This window comes from Cryptomeria japonica, chromosome 7, assembly GCF_030272615.1.
Source record: "Cryptomeria japonica chromosome 7, Sugi_1.0, whole genome shotgun sequence".
Taxonomy (NCBI): Eukaryota; Viridiplantae; Streptophyta; class Pinopsida; order Cupressales; family Cupressaceae; genus Cryptomeria; species Cryptomeria japonica.
Window position 1 is genome coordinate 516,665,143 of NC_081411.1, and position 20,362 is coordinate 516,685,504.

The window sequence follows — 20,362 nt, forward strand, 5'->3', positions numbered from 1 at the left end:
TACCTTCTAACTCACCTACTTCCCTATCCTCTATCCTCTATCCTCTATCCTCCATCCACCTTTCATACCCCATACCTTAACCTCCTTCACATCTCTACATAACCTACCACTTCCATGTCCCTTACCTTACATCCCATCTTCTAACCTATACCTTTACCTACCTAACCCTCTCCCCATCCTAGTATACTCATCCACTACCCTTCATCTACATTTACACCTACCTTGCCCACCCTCCTATCTCTATACCCCTTAGCCTACCACATCCTAACCTCCCTACCTACTTAATTATTCCCATTTCCCACCTTTATTCCTAATTACCTTCTTCCTACCCACACCTTTCCACTTTATCACCTACCCCCATTCTAGCCTACCCATATCCTAGCCTACCCATATCCTGTCCCTATCCTAACCTACCACCCTACCCCCTTACCCTTTTTCCTTGCCTCTTATAACTCCCATTATAACCTACATCCCCTTTACCCTTTCATTACCCCCTTATACCTCCCACTCCACTTTATTCCCCAACATATCCTAACTCCCTCCACCCACTCTTACCTCCCACATCCTAAACCTCATTCCCCTCCACGTATCTCCTACTTCCATCATTTATATCCCTTATGTCCCCCTTTCCTCCAACATCCCATTCCCCCTTCTTTCTCCACGTAGCAGCTACCCTTAACATTTCCTACCACTCCCCCCTCATATTTCTCTCCACCGTATCATATCATCCTTTTGGGCCCCACACACTCCACAATGAAGAATTAAATAAGTTTTTTTTTTGAAGGACCATCCTGCTGGCCCCACAAAATCTGAGATGGAAATTTTAAAAGTTTTCACATACCTTTTCCACATCATTGCAATTTTGGAAAGAGGAAAAAGTTTTTAAGGCATATTTAATAAGAAAAGAGCCACCTTATCATTTTATTTGGCTCCTAATATTCCCAACACATGCCACGATGAAACACAATGTAAGGTGTGGCACTTAGGAAATAAACAAGCTGGCCTTTGAAGGGAAAGATGTGTCACATGAACAAAACCATTTGGGGGATTTAAATTCAAAATCAGATCATAAGGAGAGCATAAGTAAATGACAAGGCAAAGATACGAATTCATATTTGAATTGAGGTAATCAGATTTTAAGGAGAATTCAAGAGGTGCAGATTTAAGTGAATAATCTGACAGACATGGATTTCAATCTACATCGGATTCTGGAAACAAGTATATGCAGTCCTGATATGAATTCAAGCAGAGATTAATGCAATCTAGTGAAGAAGATCAAACTTAAGCCAAATCAGAGAAGAAGGGAAGTAATTCTTGAAGACAAACAAGCTGTTCATATTCAAATCCAGGTGTTTTCCTCCCTAATTTTGTACAGGTCCAGATCTGATATGTCATTGATAGGTCTAAAAATGCAATTGCAGATTTGAATTATTATGTGCAGAGCCCATTGATGCTATTTCCAGATATTGAAGAATTTCATGAAGTGAATCCCGTGAATTATCTCACATTTACTTAACCGGGTGTTTGTTCACAATTTTGATTCGAGTGTTTTCTTGGTCTTTCAGGTTTGATGGAAAGATGAGCATTCAAGGAAGCATAGAAGACCAGTCACGTGGAGAAGTCAAGAAGATCAAATTCACAATAAGCAACTCATAGTTCAAGACAACATCAAGCTGGAAGATAGCTATCCAAAGATGACTTCTGTTGCCACTCCAAAAAAACCTGGAGAATTTGAACAATATTGTCAAATTTGCTCCTGTCCCTTCCAAAGGTACAGGAGCGAATTTTTCCTAGAGCCCTCTATTGCTTCTAACTTGGATCAAAACCTTGCTCCTATGGCGTGATTGAAGAGGAAATGATGTATGCATGCCTTGAAAGTGAATTGAAACAAGTTTGAATAGCAAAACATGAGGAATTTGAGCCAAGAAGCAAAATTCGCTCCTGACCCTTCCAAAGGTACAAGAGCAATATCCTTAGAAAGGCCTAATTTCTCACCAAAAGCATTGAATGGACATCACTTTGAGCAATAACGGAAGCTAATCCACTTGATTATGATGGAAGAAGCATTCAAAAGTTGAGTTCAAGGTGAAGTAATAAAGAATGGTGAACGAATTGAATGAAAAGAAAAATTTCGCTCCTGACCCTTCCAAAGGTACAGGAGCGAAATCCTCAAAAGGCCTTAATTGCTCACTCAAACAATTAAATGGATCCTATCTTGAGCTAGGTTGAGGGCAAATGGACTTGATCGAGGTGGAAGAAGGACCCAAAAGCTAAGTTTAAGAGCAAAGTTGAAGGAATATGAAGTGTTTGAATCAAAAAGAAGAATTTCGTTCCCGACCCTTCCAAAGGTACAGGAGCGAAATCCTTGAAAGGACCTCCTATCTCACCTAAAGCACTAAGAGGCTCTTATTTTAAGCAAATTTGGGAGGAAATTGACTTGAGCACGATGAAAAGAGAATCTGGAAAAGTCAAGTCTAAGGCAAACTGAAAAGAATTGAGTGTGAATGGAGCAAAGAGAGGAATTTTGCTCCTGACCCTTCCAAAGGTACAAGAGCGAATTATCCTAAGGGTCCTGTCCCTCTCTAAGGTACTAGAGCGAAATTGTTTTCAAGGACATGTACCTCTTGAAGGTACAAGATGTTGGTGTTAAGCCACACTTGGACTGACGATGGACTGGTCCAAGAGGGGCCAGTAGCTCAGTGGTAGAGCACTCCAGCAGCGTATGGAAGGTCCTAGGTTCGAGTCCTAGCTGGTCCATGTCTCAACATGGTATCAGAGCCAGGTCCAGGCTAGGAGCCCCAAGCACACGAGAGGTGTGGCTTAAGGGGGGCTGTTGGTGTTAAGCCACACCTGGATTGACGATGGACTGGTCCAAGAGGGGCCAGTAGCTTAGTGGTAGAGCACTCCAGCAGCGTATGGAAGGTCCTAGGTTCGAGTCCTAGCTGGTCCATGTCTCAACACAAGAGTGAAGTTTGTTGAGAGTAAAGTGCTTTGTGATAAACCAAAAAGATCAAGAGAAGACTAAGTGCAAGTCAACCTAGAAACATTTGATGCATTAATAAACCAATCTCACTTTGGCGGCAAAAGCAAATTCGAATTTTCAAATAGAAGTCAGCCAGCTGAAGGGAAATACAATTGATTTATTCATCCAAACAAAGTCCGATTTCATCAAATAGGTGCATTCTCCCATAAAGGCGCCTATATAAGGGAGGTTGATTCATAAATTATTCATCATTCATTTCAAACATTCTTCTTCAAGGAGCGAACCTAAAACAGATTTAAGAAGCGAATTTCAAGTATTGAAAGTGAATTCCAAATCTTATGAAGGTGAGATAATAATCTTCACTAGACATTTTTCAAGCCTAGACCTAGTTCAATGAGAGCGAACTTGAAGAGTGAAATGCTTCAGCAGTAAAGAAGCAAATTCCAAATTTGTCAACAATCTTCACAAGCTGAAATCAACAAGAGCGAATTTGAGGAGCAACTGAATTCATCAAGGCGAATTTCAAAAGCAGATTTCATTAGACAGATTGGTGATTGAGGAGGCAAATTTCAGGTCTTATAGAGGCAGGTCAAGACAAAATCAACACTTTTAATCTCAGACTTGATTCTCTAAAGGGCAAGTTTGAAGATCAGTGATCCTCCTAAGATTTTTTTTTTAATATACTCAAAGCAGATCAGTCACTTTAAGGGGCGGAGTACATCCTAACAGCAGCAAAATTCAACAAAGGAAGGACTGAATTCATCATAGCAAGAGAAAATTTGCTCAAGCAAAGGACAATCTCCCCTAAACCTGCACCTATCAGACCTGCAAATCACATAAAACCAGAGATTATATCAAATTAAGAGATTGTATAAGCTATATATCATATGTGCTTGATGTTCATTTGTTTGTTTTGCAGCAGGAAAAGAAAGAGATCAGAAGAACCAGGTTGGAGGGAGATTGGAATGAGGACCTCAAGAAGAATATTTCAACATCAAGGTCAAAGGAAGACCTCTTCAAGAGGATCTCATAGGCAAACACAAGGGAGTCAAGGAAAGGTACACCATTCATCAAGTATATCAAGGATGAAGGAGGATCAACCAAGGTCAATGCAAGGGTACGTTGAAGAAGCAGATATTTTCAGAAGAGTTAATCGAAGTCCTCTTCTCATCATCATCACTTTGAGTATCAAGAGATATTGCTCAATGTTCCTTAACCAAGCACAAGTGCCAAACAAGGTGGCATCCTAGTCACTATTCCTCCAGTCAGAAAGGTCCACATCAACATGCCTAGATTCGGTGAACCATGCTCATGCATGAAGGCACAAACTCCGATGTACCTACCCTTGTTTCCTTTTGGTTCTCATGCATTGAATGTAATTTTCTCATTGGCTAAAGGAGTTTGTTGTAACAAACCCTAATTAGGGTTTTCATCTTGTAATCCTAGCCATTGATTGTAAATCAATCTGAGCCATTGAAATGTAAAGAGCTCTCTATATAAGGCTCTGGCTCTTCATTTGTAAAGGTTAATAGTTGGTTAATAGTTAATAGTGAATAGCTAATAGCAGTAGTTAATAGATAGTCTAAAAATAATAGAATAGCAATTAGAGTAGAGTAGGAGAAGGCAAGAGATTGTTGCCCAAAATTGTAAATAAACTTCATTTTTCATTGAAGTTATGGTGAAATGTGTTGTTTCTTGCAATACGCATGGTTTCTTGTTGGATCTTCATGTTAAATGGTAAATAATTAGATTGAATGGAGAAAATTGTTGAATGCACTCGTGTGGAATCCGCCTAGTCCATACCACTAGCCTCTTACTAATTGTAAGTGCGCCCTGCGTGGTCAACTGGTATTGAATGAGCTTAACTTCAAATTGTTATGCATTAACTTGAATGGTGATCGGTGTTTGATGGTGATGATTTGAACATCTTTAAAACGGCCTTAGAAGATTGCACTGAGCTGGTGTCGAATTGTTCGGTCTGATGGTGAGACCTAGCCCAGTAGGACTCCACCTAGTCATTCATCTATCTTCTTGCATTCTAGGTCTTGGAGTAGACTTCCTGAACCCTCAATCTTTTGCCATTTCTTTATCTCCCAGTGAGTAGTTAGGACTCAAGTTCTAGCTAATTAAGCGTTCAGGCATTCAAATGTAAGTCCCCTTGTGAATCCAGCAAAATCACATCACACCAACAGAGCTTATCCACATGTAGAGACCCTACATATAAGAGCCTTGGAGTTATTTCAATTGATCCTTAGGCAAATCTTCAGCATTCGAATAACTTTGTTCAAGAGAGGATAAGATACCTTGGTATTTTATTCTTTGTTCGCATGTGCATAAAAAACACATAAACAAAATTGGCGCTAGGAGGGTATGATCGCGATGATTGTTTGAACAATTGAAATTCAATTCATATTTACAAGGAGCAATCTTAAGGATTCACATCCTTCTCTTCACACTCAACAAAATTGAGGTAGGAGAGAGGCGTCAAAGCAATTGCGAACTCTTGAATCCAAGGAAGATCAGTGGAGAGCCTTTTCTCAACGCTCAGCAGAAGTGGTACAAAGAAAGGAGGCGATCGATGGGTCGTCAGTTGGACTTGCGGAAAGAAGCACTTCATGTAGCTGGAACCAATTGAGCTTTCAAGTTGAATTTGAGATATGCAAGATCTCTCTCTATTCCAAAAATCCAAAAAAGAAAAAAGTAAAAACCAAAAAATCCAAAAAAATTAGAAAATCAAACAAAAAAAAGAAGAAAGATTTCGCGATGGAGCAACAACAGTCTTACGATGGGCAACAAGTTGATATTCTTCAACTTTGGTGGAGATTGAATGCACAACTTTACCCACGCTGATTGTCCGAGTTTGCAAGGCCGGGGCAGTGTCGAATCCGTGAGACAAATGAACATGATGAGATGCATTGTTTGACATACCTATCAAGGTTGGAATTGGCAGCGCAAGGAAAGATCTTCTTTTGGGATGTTCCTAGACCAGAAACGGAAGAAAGCAATTTCAGTGTCCTAGAGAGAAGAGATCCTCTTTCAAGCTTTTTGTGGATGATTGAAAATCAGCTTGTTTTGAATGGTGAAATGCGTTTAGAAGACATATTGCTACCGTTGTGGTGTAGGATTCATAACACACCCCACTCCAAATTTACTTGCCCGTTGTGTGAGATGGTTATCAACCAAGTCAGATATCAGTTTGAATTGTCAGCCTTATTCGAAGAAGAATGTATCGCGAATAGATCTTGGAGTGCATACCTTGCATCTAAATTCAGAACAACATATGAACAAGGCATTGCTACATCACCTGAAAGTGAAAGAAGACAGTTGCAAGTTGATGATACAATGTATTGCAATGGATAGCTCACCATGCCTTGCACCTAAAGAAGAAGACAATGGAATGAAAGTTGAAGAAGCAGTTGAGAATGCTCAAGTAGTGATAAGGGAAGATCAAAGTGTTGAGCAAGCAATTGAGGGAGAAGATGAATCATTCCTTGAAGAATTTTCATTACTACTACAAAAGGAGATCCTTGAAAGCGAATTGCAAGAGGTTTCAAATAGCATTCGTAAAGAGGACAATCAAATTGAGATATTGAACGAAGAGCTACAAATCATCGTATGTGAACCCAAATATGAATAACAACTTGAAGAGTCACTCAAAGACATCCTCACTCTCATATTATTTGAGGGGGCGCTGAAAGATCTCATGGAAGAAGTACAAATAGAATCATCGCGAATTTTTTTTCAAGACAAACAAGTTATGGTGAGTGATGTGATTCATCATCAACTCGGCCTCCCAAAACAATGCTTGAAGATGAAATGCTACCAGAGATTGTATTTGATCAACTAGAGGAAATGTTTGAAGCTCAATCTATCAAGAAGTCCCTAATTTTTGAAGATATGCTCACAAAATTTCATGAGGATGCATGGTTTATGCAAGATGTCACTATGAAAGAAAAGAATGTTGAGCTATTCGAAGGGGCGCTAAGCTTGTTTCAAGAGGAGCTTCCAAATCAAGATCAACATGTTGTGAATGCTCGTGGAATGGTACATCACCAATGGCGACCTCTTGAAGCAGCTGATGATCTCACTTCTAACAATGCATTGAATTGCGAGCAAATACTTCCATTCGAGCAAGCACTTCCATTTGAGCCTGAAATATGCCAGGTTGCCTCTTTCCTTAATCCTAGCTTTGAAAGTTATTTTGATTTTGATTATGGGGATTTCGGAAAAAAAACTTGCATTTGGATAGATCATTGTCCTAATGAGTTGCCCCAATTGATTATCTTACATGAAACCTTGCCTGAATATGAGAGATGCATGGTGAGAGCTTGCTTTTCTGTATTTAAGGATGAATTTGCTAGGCTGAGAACCATCACCTTTGCCATGCTCCTGTTGCATATCTTGAGAAATCATGTAAAGTCATGTGTATATTTCGCTTCTTCGAGTCGTATTAAGTTTGGGAGTCTTGTATATTGTTTTTAGAGTAGGTTTTCTTTTCGTGTGTTTTTAGTTAGAGGTCTTTTGAGCCTTGTTCTTAATTTGCCTTGAGTAATTTGACTCATGATCCTGAATGGCTCAAGTAGTTAGTTGCTTGCTTTCTTTCGTTTGCTTTTGGTTTGCCTTTGTTTGGTTTGTTCTTGTGTGCTTTAGCTTAGTTTGCTTTGGGTTTGTTTGCTTTTGAGTCGGTCATTTGCTTAGATTAGGTGTCCTAAGTGGGAACCTTCATTTGTGAGAAAGGCGTTTGTGTTGTTTTCTCACCCACTAGCAACATTTTGGATCTTATATTTTGTCCATTTCTTAGGTATCTTTTCATGAAGTGCTTTGAATCTGAGGTTATTCCTCTCTGACTTTATCATTTGGTTAGGACTTGTATTTGACTTGGAAGAGAATCACTTTCTATGTCTCGATACCAACATCTTTTGGTTATTATATCTTAACACACTAATAAACTCCGAGTCATTATGTTTTTTAGGCGAAGCCGTGATTAGTGAAAAATCCAAAGTCTAGCTTCAACGCCATTGTAATTGTCAAGGGGAGTTCTATTTCTCATATCCGTCCAACCATCAGTCATGATGGTGCAACCTGTCCTACTCCATATGTGGCGTTGATCCTCTAATTCCCTCTTCACATCACGCACTAAATCAATCAAAATTGGTCCCCTTAAATCAGATTCAGAAGGGGCTTTGAACCCCGCCTCGCATATGGTAAGGGCATCAACCATGTCTTGCCAATAAGGAGACCTGTCACAAATAAATTAAATGAGATAAGTTAAGTATGTACTATGTAGTTGTATGACAAAAAATCGAACAAAGAATATATTAAAACAATCAAACAAAAAATATTCACCTGGCTGCAAAGAATGGAACACGACAGTAGACCCAATACTTGCCAACTGCCATTTTAGTGGCATCATGGACCTCCTTGTTCCAACCCATGCTCTCAAGTGACTGTTGGGACCCAGGAGTAGTGCGAGGCTCAAAGAAGGAATCCAGCCTAGATTTACGAATTCTAGAACCAATGCTAACACTCTTACTACCACTGGCAGTGCTAGGAACATGAGCAGTAGCACTAGCAAAAGTAGAAGCGCTAGCACTGTGAGTGCGAGGATATGGAGGCATGGAAGAAGGCCCTCCAACACAACCTAAACCAATGGCCACGAAATCATCCTTCGTCTTCTTTGCCATTTCTTTTTTTTGTTCAAGTGCTTCAATTGCCACATAGCACTCACGTGTAGCCTCAGTAGTTGCTCCAGGGCATGGGTCGACATCATGGCCACGTACGCCAACAATATGGTATTTCGATCTATATATGCCTGTTGGTTGAAAATTTTGTACACTTGGGGAAATATACAAAATTGTGGTTTCAACCACAGCGTGTGAGTAAAACTCTCCTAATTAAGGGAAGGCTCCCCCTATCTAACTACAACTTTGAAAATAAAATAGGATGGGACAACAATCTTTATTCTTCTTTCAAGAAAGACAATATCCTTTTCTCTTCACATAAAAGGATAGCGATTGAATATAAACAGCAGTAACCACTTTCAAATGAAGTGAGAGAAAGGAAATAAAGTTTCTTGAAAGTGCAAAGACTTCCGTCACTTCCTTCGGGACGGGACAGCAATATCAAGCTCAAAGACTTGATTATATGAAGTCCTATCTACCCTTTTCTATACTAATGCTATAAAGGACAAGTTATAACAGCTCAAAGACTGAAATTTCTTATTCTTTTCTTCTTAAAACAATGAGAAGTAGTGTAAGCTCAAAGACTCACAGCTATTTCTCACAAAATCTACTTCTAAATTCTGTTAAGAACAAGTGTAAGAACAAAGTCTTACAGTTTTTTCCAATAGAACTTCTACTTTAACTAAATTAATCTTCAATACTTGCAGCTCAAAGACTGCAAATCAAATTCGATTAAGCTCTCAAAGAAACACTTGCAAGGAAGGAGATATGGAACACCAACTAAAAAATATATCACAAAGACTCAAAGCTTGAGTAATTTTCTTCTATTTCTTTCAATCTTTCAATTTACACATAAAAGTTCAAAAGCTTCTTTGCTGCAAATTTGACAGAGTTTTTGCTTGCTTTCCAAAAGATAAAAATTACAATAGACCCCTCAAGTATTTATAGGAGATGAGTCATGAGAAAAAGGTGGGAGGATCCTAACCAACTTAAGAAATTCTCTCAACCACCAAGACTTATTCAATAACTAACTAAGACTTATTCCATCTACAGTTCTAACTGAATACAACTTGTAGTTGCCTTACATGTAATTACAAAAGTGCAAGTAATGAGTTAACTTGCATTTTACAAAAAATGCTTTTACATGTAACTTGTCGAAAGGAAAACTACAACTAAAGATTGCAAAAGTGGAAAAATACAATTAAGTGTTGAAAAACACTTAAGTTGCAGCACGTGAAGACATGAATCCTTTAAACTTTTGGATGATCATTTGTAGCTCCTCAGGATCCGGTTCATGGCTGTTCTTGGCAACAACCATGGTCTTCACAATAGTATCATGACATCGGAGGAGCGCAAAGCTGTTTTTATCTAGGATGGACTGCATTTCATGCAAAAAGACTTGATGTTTCATCAACATTTGAATTGAAGCAGCCGAGAATTGTTTACTCTTCCATTCATTATGAATCCTCATCTGTAAATCAGCAAGAACTTCTTCTTTTGGAATCAGCTCTTCATCCTGACTTAATATGTTGCAAGGGGCCCTTTCACAATGTGAAACAATATCTCGGAAAACTTCACCTCGGAATCTCGTTGCATCACCGATCTCCTCAATGAGGGATTTAAGAACAAGGGCCTTGTTTTCTAGAAACTCTTCAAATTCCAAGTACATACCCTGGAAGAGATGATGGCATGCTCCTGTAGAACACTCAATTGTTGTTGGGGCATGGTACGCCAGATTGTCAAACTCTCTTCAACACTTTCCAGATTCTTTTTGAAAGTATTGGAAGTCTGATCCAGTTTTTCCTCAATGGTCTCCAACTTAGACATCATCTGAAAAATGTCTTTTATCACTTGTGCACATAGATCATGAAGCTGATCAACCCAGGAATCCAGTGCTTGTACCTTCTGAGCAGCCCTTTCCACTCCACGAATTGATTCTTGGGAACCAGAAGAACCTATGGAGTTACTCCCTTCAGCAACAGGTTTTGTGATTTTATGAACAACTGCCGTAAGTTGTCGGTTTTCCTCTTCTAGCTTGTCTTTCTTTCCTAGAAGTTCATCACACCGTTGTACTAGCAAGGCTATAGAAAATTGAGCATCATGTTTAATCACCTCATGCATTTGTTTACCCAATTCTATCCTCGTAACCTTGTAATCAACAATTGACATTTCTTCAATTGGCTTATCCGCAATGGGTTCAACAATTTCAGCTACCTTCATCTTGTTACTGTCAACAGTTACTCTGGAGATAGTCTTGGCCTTCTTAGCAACCTTGGATCTAGACTGTTTTAGTTGCTGATAATCAAAGGTATCAGGTGAGATTTCTTGCTTCTTCCGTTTTTGAGTAAAAGAGCTAAGTCATGGAGGCAAAGTCATTAACTCCCCTTCAGTAGCAGTTGTAGGCAAAGGAGAAGCAGTTTCTGTTTGAATCACCGTGGTCATCCTTGGAGGAATATTTGTTTGGACAACAACCACAGTTTGCTCAGTTACCAATGGGCATGAAGATTGCCTCATAAACTCTTCAAAATCAGAAGTGGAAGTATCAATTTCTGACAACTGGATGCAAGTAGGAATATCCTCAGGAACTTCCAACACACTCTTTTGTTGATGATCAGGAGGTGGCTTGTATGCTGAAATGGGAATAGCATTCTGAGGAGATTCATCCACAAGCAAATCAGGAGGAGAAAGAGGCGTCTCAATGGAAACTGGGGGAATGATCTCATGAGGCGAGTCTGAAACTGGAGACTTAGGAGCATCATCAGATTGTTGCCCTTCTTCAGGATTATCTAGATCAACCACCTGAACATGAAATCGTGATTTTTCCTTCCCACGAACTGTCGTTTCCTTAGGAGGAAGCACTACTACCCGACTAACTCGCAACTTGATCCTTGTGCCCAAAGATGATGCACCTTCCTTGTGGTAAACCTGAATCTCAGACTTACGCTCAAGAGGCCTCGTGGAATCATCTTATTTTCCAATCTTGATTTTTATGAGTCTAACAACATTATTTTTTAGCCATGCGTTGGTGTTAGCCAAGATAGGCTGAAATCTCTCAAGAATGGATATGCACTCTTTGTGTGACCATTGGATCAAAGGAAGTGGAGCTTCCTCAACCCTTCGTGAAATATATTCAGGATCAAGTACGTGCCCATCGTCAATCATTCCTTGTGGGATATCCACCAAGTTCAAATCAACAATTTTTTCAACAGTGAGCCTGTAGTAATCCATCTTTAGAACCTCGACCTCTGTGCGGAGATCTACCCAGATGTCTTCAATGCGATGCACGTGCACAAAAGATTTCTTGATCTTCTCCTTCATACCCTGGTAATCAAAATCAGCTCTAGGTTTAAACCTTTTGAGCTTAATTTCCTGCATTTCAGTCTCCATGGCCTTAGCTTTAACGGATGTGACAAGAGAATATCGGCTAATTTTTAATGGGTTTGTTGTAGAGATCCCCATTCCAACCTTGTGTCTAGCAGACTGATGAGTGTGGACAGCCATGATTTGTCTTCCTAACTCCATAAGAATGATCCTATTAGTTGGGTATCTAGGAAGCATATATGGTTGACCAATATAGCATCCGATTCTCATATAGGTAAAGGTGGGGAACTGTAGAAACAAGCATCCATACTTGCTCACCCTTTCCCATGCCTCATCAGATACCCTTTTGTTCCTCAGAGTTTTGTCAAATTGACACATGAAGTAACCGAATAATGCATCTTGGAGTCTTCTGAAATGCAGTCTGCTGGGTCTCAAAGGCAACTGATCATAATATTCTCAAACTGGTATAAGTGAGCTTTCACCTTTGGTAGAAAGACCTGGAAAGTGTCTAAGTGATGCTGCCAAGTATACCAAATATGAGTTCATGTAGAAAGTCATGATGGAAGGGACTGCTGCAAGTTGTTCACACAAGGCATCGCTGATGACTTCTCCCCATGATATATGATGAGACTGCCTTATGAACATGATGAACTGGTACATTCAGGGCTCAAAAACATTAGAATGTTCAAGGCCCATCATCCTGCTGAGAAGGGTTATGGTGTCTCCTATCTCCCATTTGAAATCATAGCGGTACAACTTAGCCCACCTTGAGAAGGAGGCTCATGGCTCTTGGATCCACCTGTTGATATGTCGTTTACAATCTTTTTCTCTCTTCACGTAATACTGTTGACGTGTATTTTGTACACAATCATACACAGAATAAAATACCCAAGGGTACCTTATCCTCTCTTGAATAAAATCTCTAACTGCTGAAGATATCGCAAGAAGGATCAGTTAGGGTGACTTCAATGTTCTTTTAAGTAGGGTCTCTACGTGTGGATAAGCACCAGTGGCCGTTGTGATTGCTGTTTCATCAAGGGGTCTTACGCCAAATCCAAACTGCAGGAACAGGGTTTCCTAATACTAACAAGCTCTCAAAAAAAAGATCAAAAGAGTAGGGCTTGCAAGAGATAAAGTCTAATCTAATCCTAAGAATGACTCAATGTGGACGAGACTTGGCAAGATTCTACCAACTTCAATATTGCCATAAAGTAACAACTCAATTGAAATTGATGCGATCTTCTAAGGTAACAAATGATTTTTCAATTCATCAAGGATCATAAACACTACCACAAAGGCACATGTCCAAGATACAACAATGATTGAAAGTTTAAGTGATTCAAGTTGATCCAGTTGACCACGCAAGGCGTTCCTACAATCAGCAAGAAGCTAGTGGTTTGGAAAGTGAACCCCACCGATGATCAAGTCCAACACTTTGTCCTTCAAATTAAAACGCTATTTTGATTGAGAATGATTCAAGAAAACGAACAACCATGAAGATAACCACAAGAATTGCAATAAAACACCATAACTTCAATATTTTATTGATCTCAAAGCCATCATGAACAACAATTGTTTGAAATTCCTTCTTCAAACCTCAATCTTGCTACAAAATACTTGCTTCTATCAAATTGCTAATCTCTAATCACTAATGCTGATATCTAATCTCTAGTTTCTAGTTACAAAATGAAAAGAAATGAGGGTATATATAGCATCCTCAATTACAATGAACGGTCTAGATCAAAAAGAAGATCAATGGCCAAGATTATGACACCTAAACCCTAATTAGGGTTTATTACAAATAGCCCCCTTTTTACTGAACAATATTAAATGCATAGCCAAATATTAAATTTGGCACGAAAATCTAGGAGACATAGACCAATGACAATTAAGGTGCCACATCATCTATAACAACCTCTCATCTAGAATCTTATTCCCTTTCCAATGCTCCTTTTTAGCATATGCAATGAATCTAGACACGATTCCTTCAATCTCAGCAATTGGAATCTCGGGAAGATTCTTGATTCGTTCTTCTAAGTGGATGACCTGATCGAAAGCCCTGAGAAGGGCAGCGTCCCATTCAGGTTCAAGTTCTTTGATCTTCTCAATCAGGAGCATGGTAGCAAACATCTGGTCTCGTTGCTCATCTGTAATAATATTCTCATCTTTGCAAAAGTTGACCTTGACTCTATCTTCTAATTCTTGCAAATCCACATCTGTCTCAACTTCGATCCTCCTGCCAAGAATAGTACGTAGTACCTCAAATACTCTGTCCTGGATCGGGTGGATAACCTCCTCAACATGATTGCATCTAGTACTGATGTCCTCGAAGAGAACTTCCTTCATCTGGAGTAAAGTCGACCACTGAAGTAAACTATGAGGTCCTCCATCCATTATCTTTTCTTGCACTAGGACCTTCCTTGATGTTTGCCTAATTACTTGCAAGACAGGAATGATAACATCTTTAGTATGAGCAAAGGTAGCTACAGTTATCATTAGGTTATGGATGACCTCAAGAACCTGAATAGCTCGGTGAATGGTCTGCATCATCCTTGTTGCAAATTCAATAGCAATTGTATGGGATTTGTCAATCCATGAGCTCATAAGCTGAACCAAACTCCTGACTCTCTCTGCCTCGCCAACTGATTCGAGGGGAAGTGCCTGCGCAGGAGATACTGCTGGATCCTGACGCCTCAAAGGCTGATTGAGATGGCTAAAGTAGCCTCTCCAAGCATTGACCTCTCGCTCAAGCTTCCTATTCTTTTCCATTTCTTCTCTAAGCTTGTCCTTAAGTGCCTCAAATGAATCAGTGGCATCATCCAACGTCTGCTCGGCTGTGAGTGGACCAAGCTCAAATGTCTCTACATCATATTCCTCTGCGAGGATTTCACCTTCATACTTGTCCACTGCTGGTGTAGCTATCTGTAATTTCCTGGATCCTGTCTCATCTCTGATCATCTTGGACATCTTAGTGGCTTTCCTCTTTTCTGTCACTCCCTGAGAATTTCCAACAAGGCTCTCTAAATCAATCACATTATCTTCGTCCTCGATCACAATCACCCTTGTTAGTCTCTCTTTTAACCAATTTGGAATGGCAGATCTTGTTTCTCTAACCTGTATCTCATTAGGCAATGTTTCTTCTTCTCTGAGAGGAGATGTTACTTCATTATCTTCCTTATCTTCATGTAGCTCATTAGCTTGGAGAGAGCCACTTGGTGACCTTCGAGGTGCCTGTCCTTCTTTATCGTTCTGTACCATTGATTCCATAGACTCCTCTATCTCAAATGTCCTCTTCTCAGGTCGAGAAGATGTGCCGGATGAACGATCTCGGTTGGCCTCTTGCTTCTTCTTGAAGGATTCTCTTTTCTCAGGTCTCTCTTTCCTCTTCGAGCCCCTTGAATGGGGATTGCCCTCACTTACACTTCGAAGGTTGCTTTCGCTTGCATTTCTGGGATTAGGATTACCCTCACTTACACTTGCTCCTCCTTCAACTGGTCTCTCTTCCAAAGTGAAAGTCATAGATATGCCTTGCTCTCTCAACTTCTGATGCTGCACATCAACCCATCTGCGAGTACAAGACAAGACTGGAGCCATCAAAGCATCTAGATCCACAACCTCGGGTTCATTCCAATCTAGCCTTACTGATTTGCTTTCTCGATCATAAGATGATTGGAGATGTCTGCCACTGTCCTGAGCTTGGTCGGCCACTCTGTAAATTTTGCATTTCCTGATGAAGTCTAAAGGCAATCTGGAATGCATCTTTCTTTTTACTTCAAGATCATCTGAGAGATTCATCACAAAGTCCTCTATCTGAAACTCATGCTTGTATTTTCTTCCGACTGTCTCCTCTATATACCCATAAGGATCAAAACTCTCTCTCAAGGCAAAGAATGAAAATGAATATAAAGCTAACTCCTTTTCTGCATCATCCATGGCTAGAGCATTAGGACATACCTCAACTGAATTTCCTAGTATGATAGGCACAGGAACTCCATTTCCATGCCTGTGTCTGAATGCCTTCGCATAAGCTGCCAACTGTCTAGTTACCTCAAGTAACACTATTCTGTCTGTCGGATATCTTGGCAACATATAGGGAGGTGAAGGTCATCCATGAACTCTAATATATGTAAACTTCTGGAATTGGATGAACCAAGCACCGTACCTCTTTACAAGCTCTTGTGCATCTTGAGATAGCCGATTGTGAATCCCGCCTTGCAATATCCTGGTGATGTTCATCGTGAATGTATCATTGACTAACTTGTAGTTACTTCCTGGCGGATGATGCAAGTGAACATAGGAATCACAAACTCTGACTTCCCCGGGCCCTCTTCCAATCACTCCCCTGTGAGGTAGTCCTGCATACTCAAAGCTCCTGATCAAGGCATATATGATGTATGAACTCATGTGGAAAGACTTGGTAGCCTTCAATCTCCTTAACTGTACGTCCAAGCAATGGCTAATCATTCTAGCCCAATGGATTGTTCCTTTTCCCTGAACTATCACTTGGATGAAGTAGAACATCCACTTCTCAAAATAGAAGGCTTGAGGAGCCCCTGTAACTCGGTCGAGTAATGTTATCAAATCTCTGTACTCCTCCTGGAAGTCGATCCTATGTGGTGTGTTCGGGATCTTGCTCAGGCGAGGACGACTCTTGAGTAACCAGTTCTTATTGATGATGCTTAGGCAAGTGTTTGGATCATCTTCGTACATGGACCTGGCTCCTTCTAAGCTTTTATAAATCATATCTTTATGTTCTGGCAAGTGAAGAGCTTCACTGATAGCTTCCTCTGAAAGATAAGCAAAAGTGTCTCCTTCCTTGGATACTATCGATCTGGACTGTGGATCATAATGGCGAGCACACTCGATCATCAACTCATGGCACTGGATTGCTGGAGGGAAGCCGGCCGCCTTAATGATACCACTTTCAATTATTCTCCTTGCGACAGGTGACGGCTTGCCAATGTAAGGGACCTCTCGAAACTTCTTCGTACTGAAGTTCCCCAAGTTGGTATCTCCAATGTTGCTCCACTTCGACACGATCTTGGTCTCCAATTCTTCGTTCTTTTGATCTTCCTTCATGAGAGCTGGACGACTGGTGGATGCTCCCGCCTTCGGGGTCGCCATCGTAACACCTACACAACATTTCATAATAAGAAATAGATTTTGCAATGTAAAAATATAGATTAGATTAAAGATTGAATTTAGGAAACTTCATGATAAGTCTTTGAGTTATCATTTCCTAAATATGATTGAGCTACTGGAAATTTCAAAATTTCAAAATTCAAAATTTAAGATCAATATTCAAAATTCAAGACAAGGGAAGACTTCGCCATACCTCACTTGAGAGCTAACTCTAAAAATGCAAAATAAGGAAATCGCCTAGGCAAAAAAAATCGAAAATTGAAGTATCAATGCGATCCTCCTCTAGCAAAGGCGCCTTCCTTGTGAACTTCGCCAACTTGTGGGGTCTTCAACGACTTGATGGCAAATTCGCTCCACTTGAACACAAACCAAGTTCGCACTCCCCTTTGAATGGAAATTTCGCACCTCTCCTTGATGAAATTCGCACCTTGTAATTGTCTTCTCCAAATTGCATGCAAAGGATGATTGAATGATGTTTTAAAATGCCATATCACACCCCCTTTATATAAGCGCTTACCTCTTCAATTACCTCTAGGCCGACTTTTGGAAATAAGGCAAAATAAAAACAAATTTTAAATAAAAATCAAGGCCGACCTTTTTAAAATGTGGAAAATAAAACCCAAGCGCCCCAATTTATTTATTTAAAATAATAATTAATTAATTTAATGCCTTCGTATTTAATAGTTTCGATTTAAAAGACAAAATTAATTAATTAAATGCCTTGTGCGCATATATTAAATGCCCATTTTATCGAAATTTAGCATTTGAAATAATTTGAAAATGATGTTAGCGCCAAAACATGGGAGATGTAAGGGGTACAAACCATATCGCTCTGGTCCTTGGGAGAGGGACAGGAGCGATCTAGCATTTTGCTCTTGAATTTCTCGCCTTTTACGTTCAAAATCACTTCCTCCACGTTGAAACTGGCATCTACATTGGGAATCTCGAGCTTGATCTATTCAATTTTGTAGATGAATGCCTCTTAAGATCATTATCGCCCTGGTCCCTGACTGAGGGACAGGAGCGATCTTGCATTTACTCCTTGGTCTTTGCCTCCTTAATCACTAATTTATGTCACAAGGCAAGTAACAACTTTATTCTTTCATTCCACTCATACTTACTTGTCCTTTACAAAGCAAATTTGATATTTGAGTGAATATCGCCCTGGTCCCTTGGTGAGGGACAGGAGCGAGCTTGACATTCTAGCTCAAATTTGTCATCTTTTAACCTTAACTCCTTGTTCATCACCTTTCAAATGACATTTTCAACCTTGTGTAACTTTGCTTTGATGTGATCTTTGGAAGAAAATGATTGATTTTATGAATATCGCCCTGGTCCTTGACTGAAGGACAGGAGCGAACTTGCCTCTTTGCTCAAGTTGGTCACCTTTTGATGTTTGGCTCCTTGCTTATCATCTTCTCAAAAACATTTTCGACCTTGTGCGACCTCGCCTTGACGCGGTTTTTGAAAGAAATGACCAGTCTAGTGAATATCGCCCTGGTCCTTGACTGAAGGACAGGAGCGAACTTTAGTCTATGGCGCAAATCCTCCATCATATTGATATCAAATTGTCTTCAAGGCGTAAAATGATGTCCTTTATTCCTTCTTGAACGTATGAAATGAGAGTGACATTCAACATTTAAGCACATTTGACTATTTCGCTCTGGTCCCTTAGCGAGGGACAGGAGCGAACTTTCACTTGTAGGCTTGTTCGTGCTTTGCCAACCTTCAAACTTGTTTTCAACGGACTCATTATGCTCCCCTTCATTCATCTTCGACATGAAACTCACTTTAACTTCGTGGGAAATTTGCATAAGGAAGAAATCGCTCTGGTCCCTGGGAGAGGGACAGGAGCGAACTTGGGCATTTCTATCACTTTTGCGGTCTTTGACACTTTACTTTCTCTTCGAGGCGTTCCAAACATCATTGCCCCCTTGTACCTTGGTCTGGATTCATCAAAAATCGGAAGGGAAGGCAAAATAACTAAGATTTTGCCTTGGTCCTTGACTGAAGGACAGGAGCGAACTTGCATTTGTAGGCTCAATCATTCTTTGCCAATACTTAAAATTATCTTCAACGGATCCGCCATGCTCCCCTTCACTCATCTTCGACATGAAACTCACTTCATCTTGGCGAGAAACTTGTCTAAGGAAGAAATCGCTCTGGTCCCTGGGAGAGGGACAGGAGCGCCTAGGACAAAATAGGCTTCACTGGCGTCTTGCAATCTTCAAATTATCTTCAATGGGTTTGTTACGCCTCCTTTGCTTGCCTCAAACTTAACACTCACTTGATCTTTGCCCAAAACTTGTTTTATAAGGAAAATCGCTCTAGTCCCTGGGAGAGGGACGGGAGCTATCACTAAAATTCGCCCTGGTCCCTGGCAGAGGGACAGGAGCGATTTTGCTTCTAGGGCCAATTTTCCTCATTATGGTACTTTCAAGTTATATTCAACGGATAAGATGTACTTCCTTTGTTCTTCTCAAATCGCGAAATCATTCAAATCTTTCAAGGACAAGGCAATTTTGGATTTCAAGCTCCGGTGCTTCAGTGAGGGACAGGAGCGATTTTTGTTCCTGGCACATTTTCTTCTTTGCAAATTTCCTCAAATTATATTCAATGGACAGAACATGCCCTCCTTTATATTTTCCAATCCAAAAATCGTCTTGATCCTGCAAGGACAGTGAAATTTTGAGAAACAAGCTCCGGTCCTTCAGTGAGGGACAGGAGCGATTTTTGTCCTTGAGGGCAAAAGTTCAACTTCTTATTGCAAACGACTCAATCCTGGCGCTCTATCATGTTGATTTCACCTTCCATTACGTCCTTGACGCTTCAATTTGATCAAAATGAGGTCAAAATGGTCTAGGTAAGTCATTTCGCCCTGGTCCCTGACTGAGGGACAGGAGCGATTTGACTTTAAACTTCAAAAATTTGCCATTTTGAGTCTCAAAAATCTTTCAAAACCTCCAATTCGTGTTCAACTGCATCTCCTGGCGACCCTGCACAAGACAAATGAAATAAATTAATAACCAAGATGCATAAAATATCATTTTCGCCCTGGTCCTTGACTGAGGGACAGGAGCGAACTTGCTTCCACAGGCCAAAATATCAAGTTTTTAGGACCTCAGTCACTTCACAAGGCAAAATTAGGTTATTTCCAATGCCTGGGATCAATTATCAAAATTCCCAAAATTTGGCCAAAATCACTCAAACAAAATTTCAAAATTCCATCATCAAC

The 20,362-nt window shown here is 40.1% G+C and overlaps 1 protein-coding gene across 2 annotated transcripts in view; it reads left to right on the forward strand.

The window, feature by feature from the left end:
• The window catches only part of LOC131061667 (uncharacterized), a 76,813-nt gene that overhangs the window by 39,280 nt on the left and 17,171 nt on the right, over nucleotides 1-20,362 (forward strand). The window lies entirely within an intron of this gene.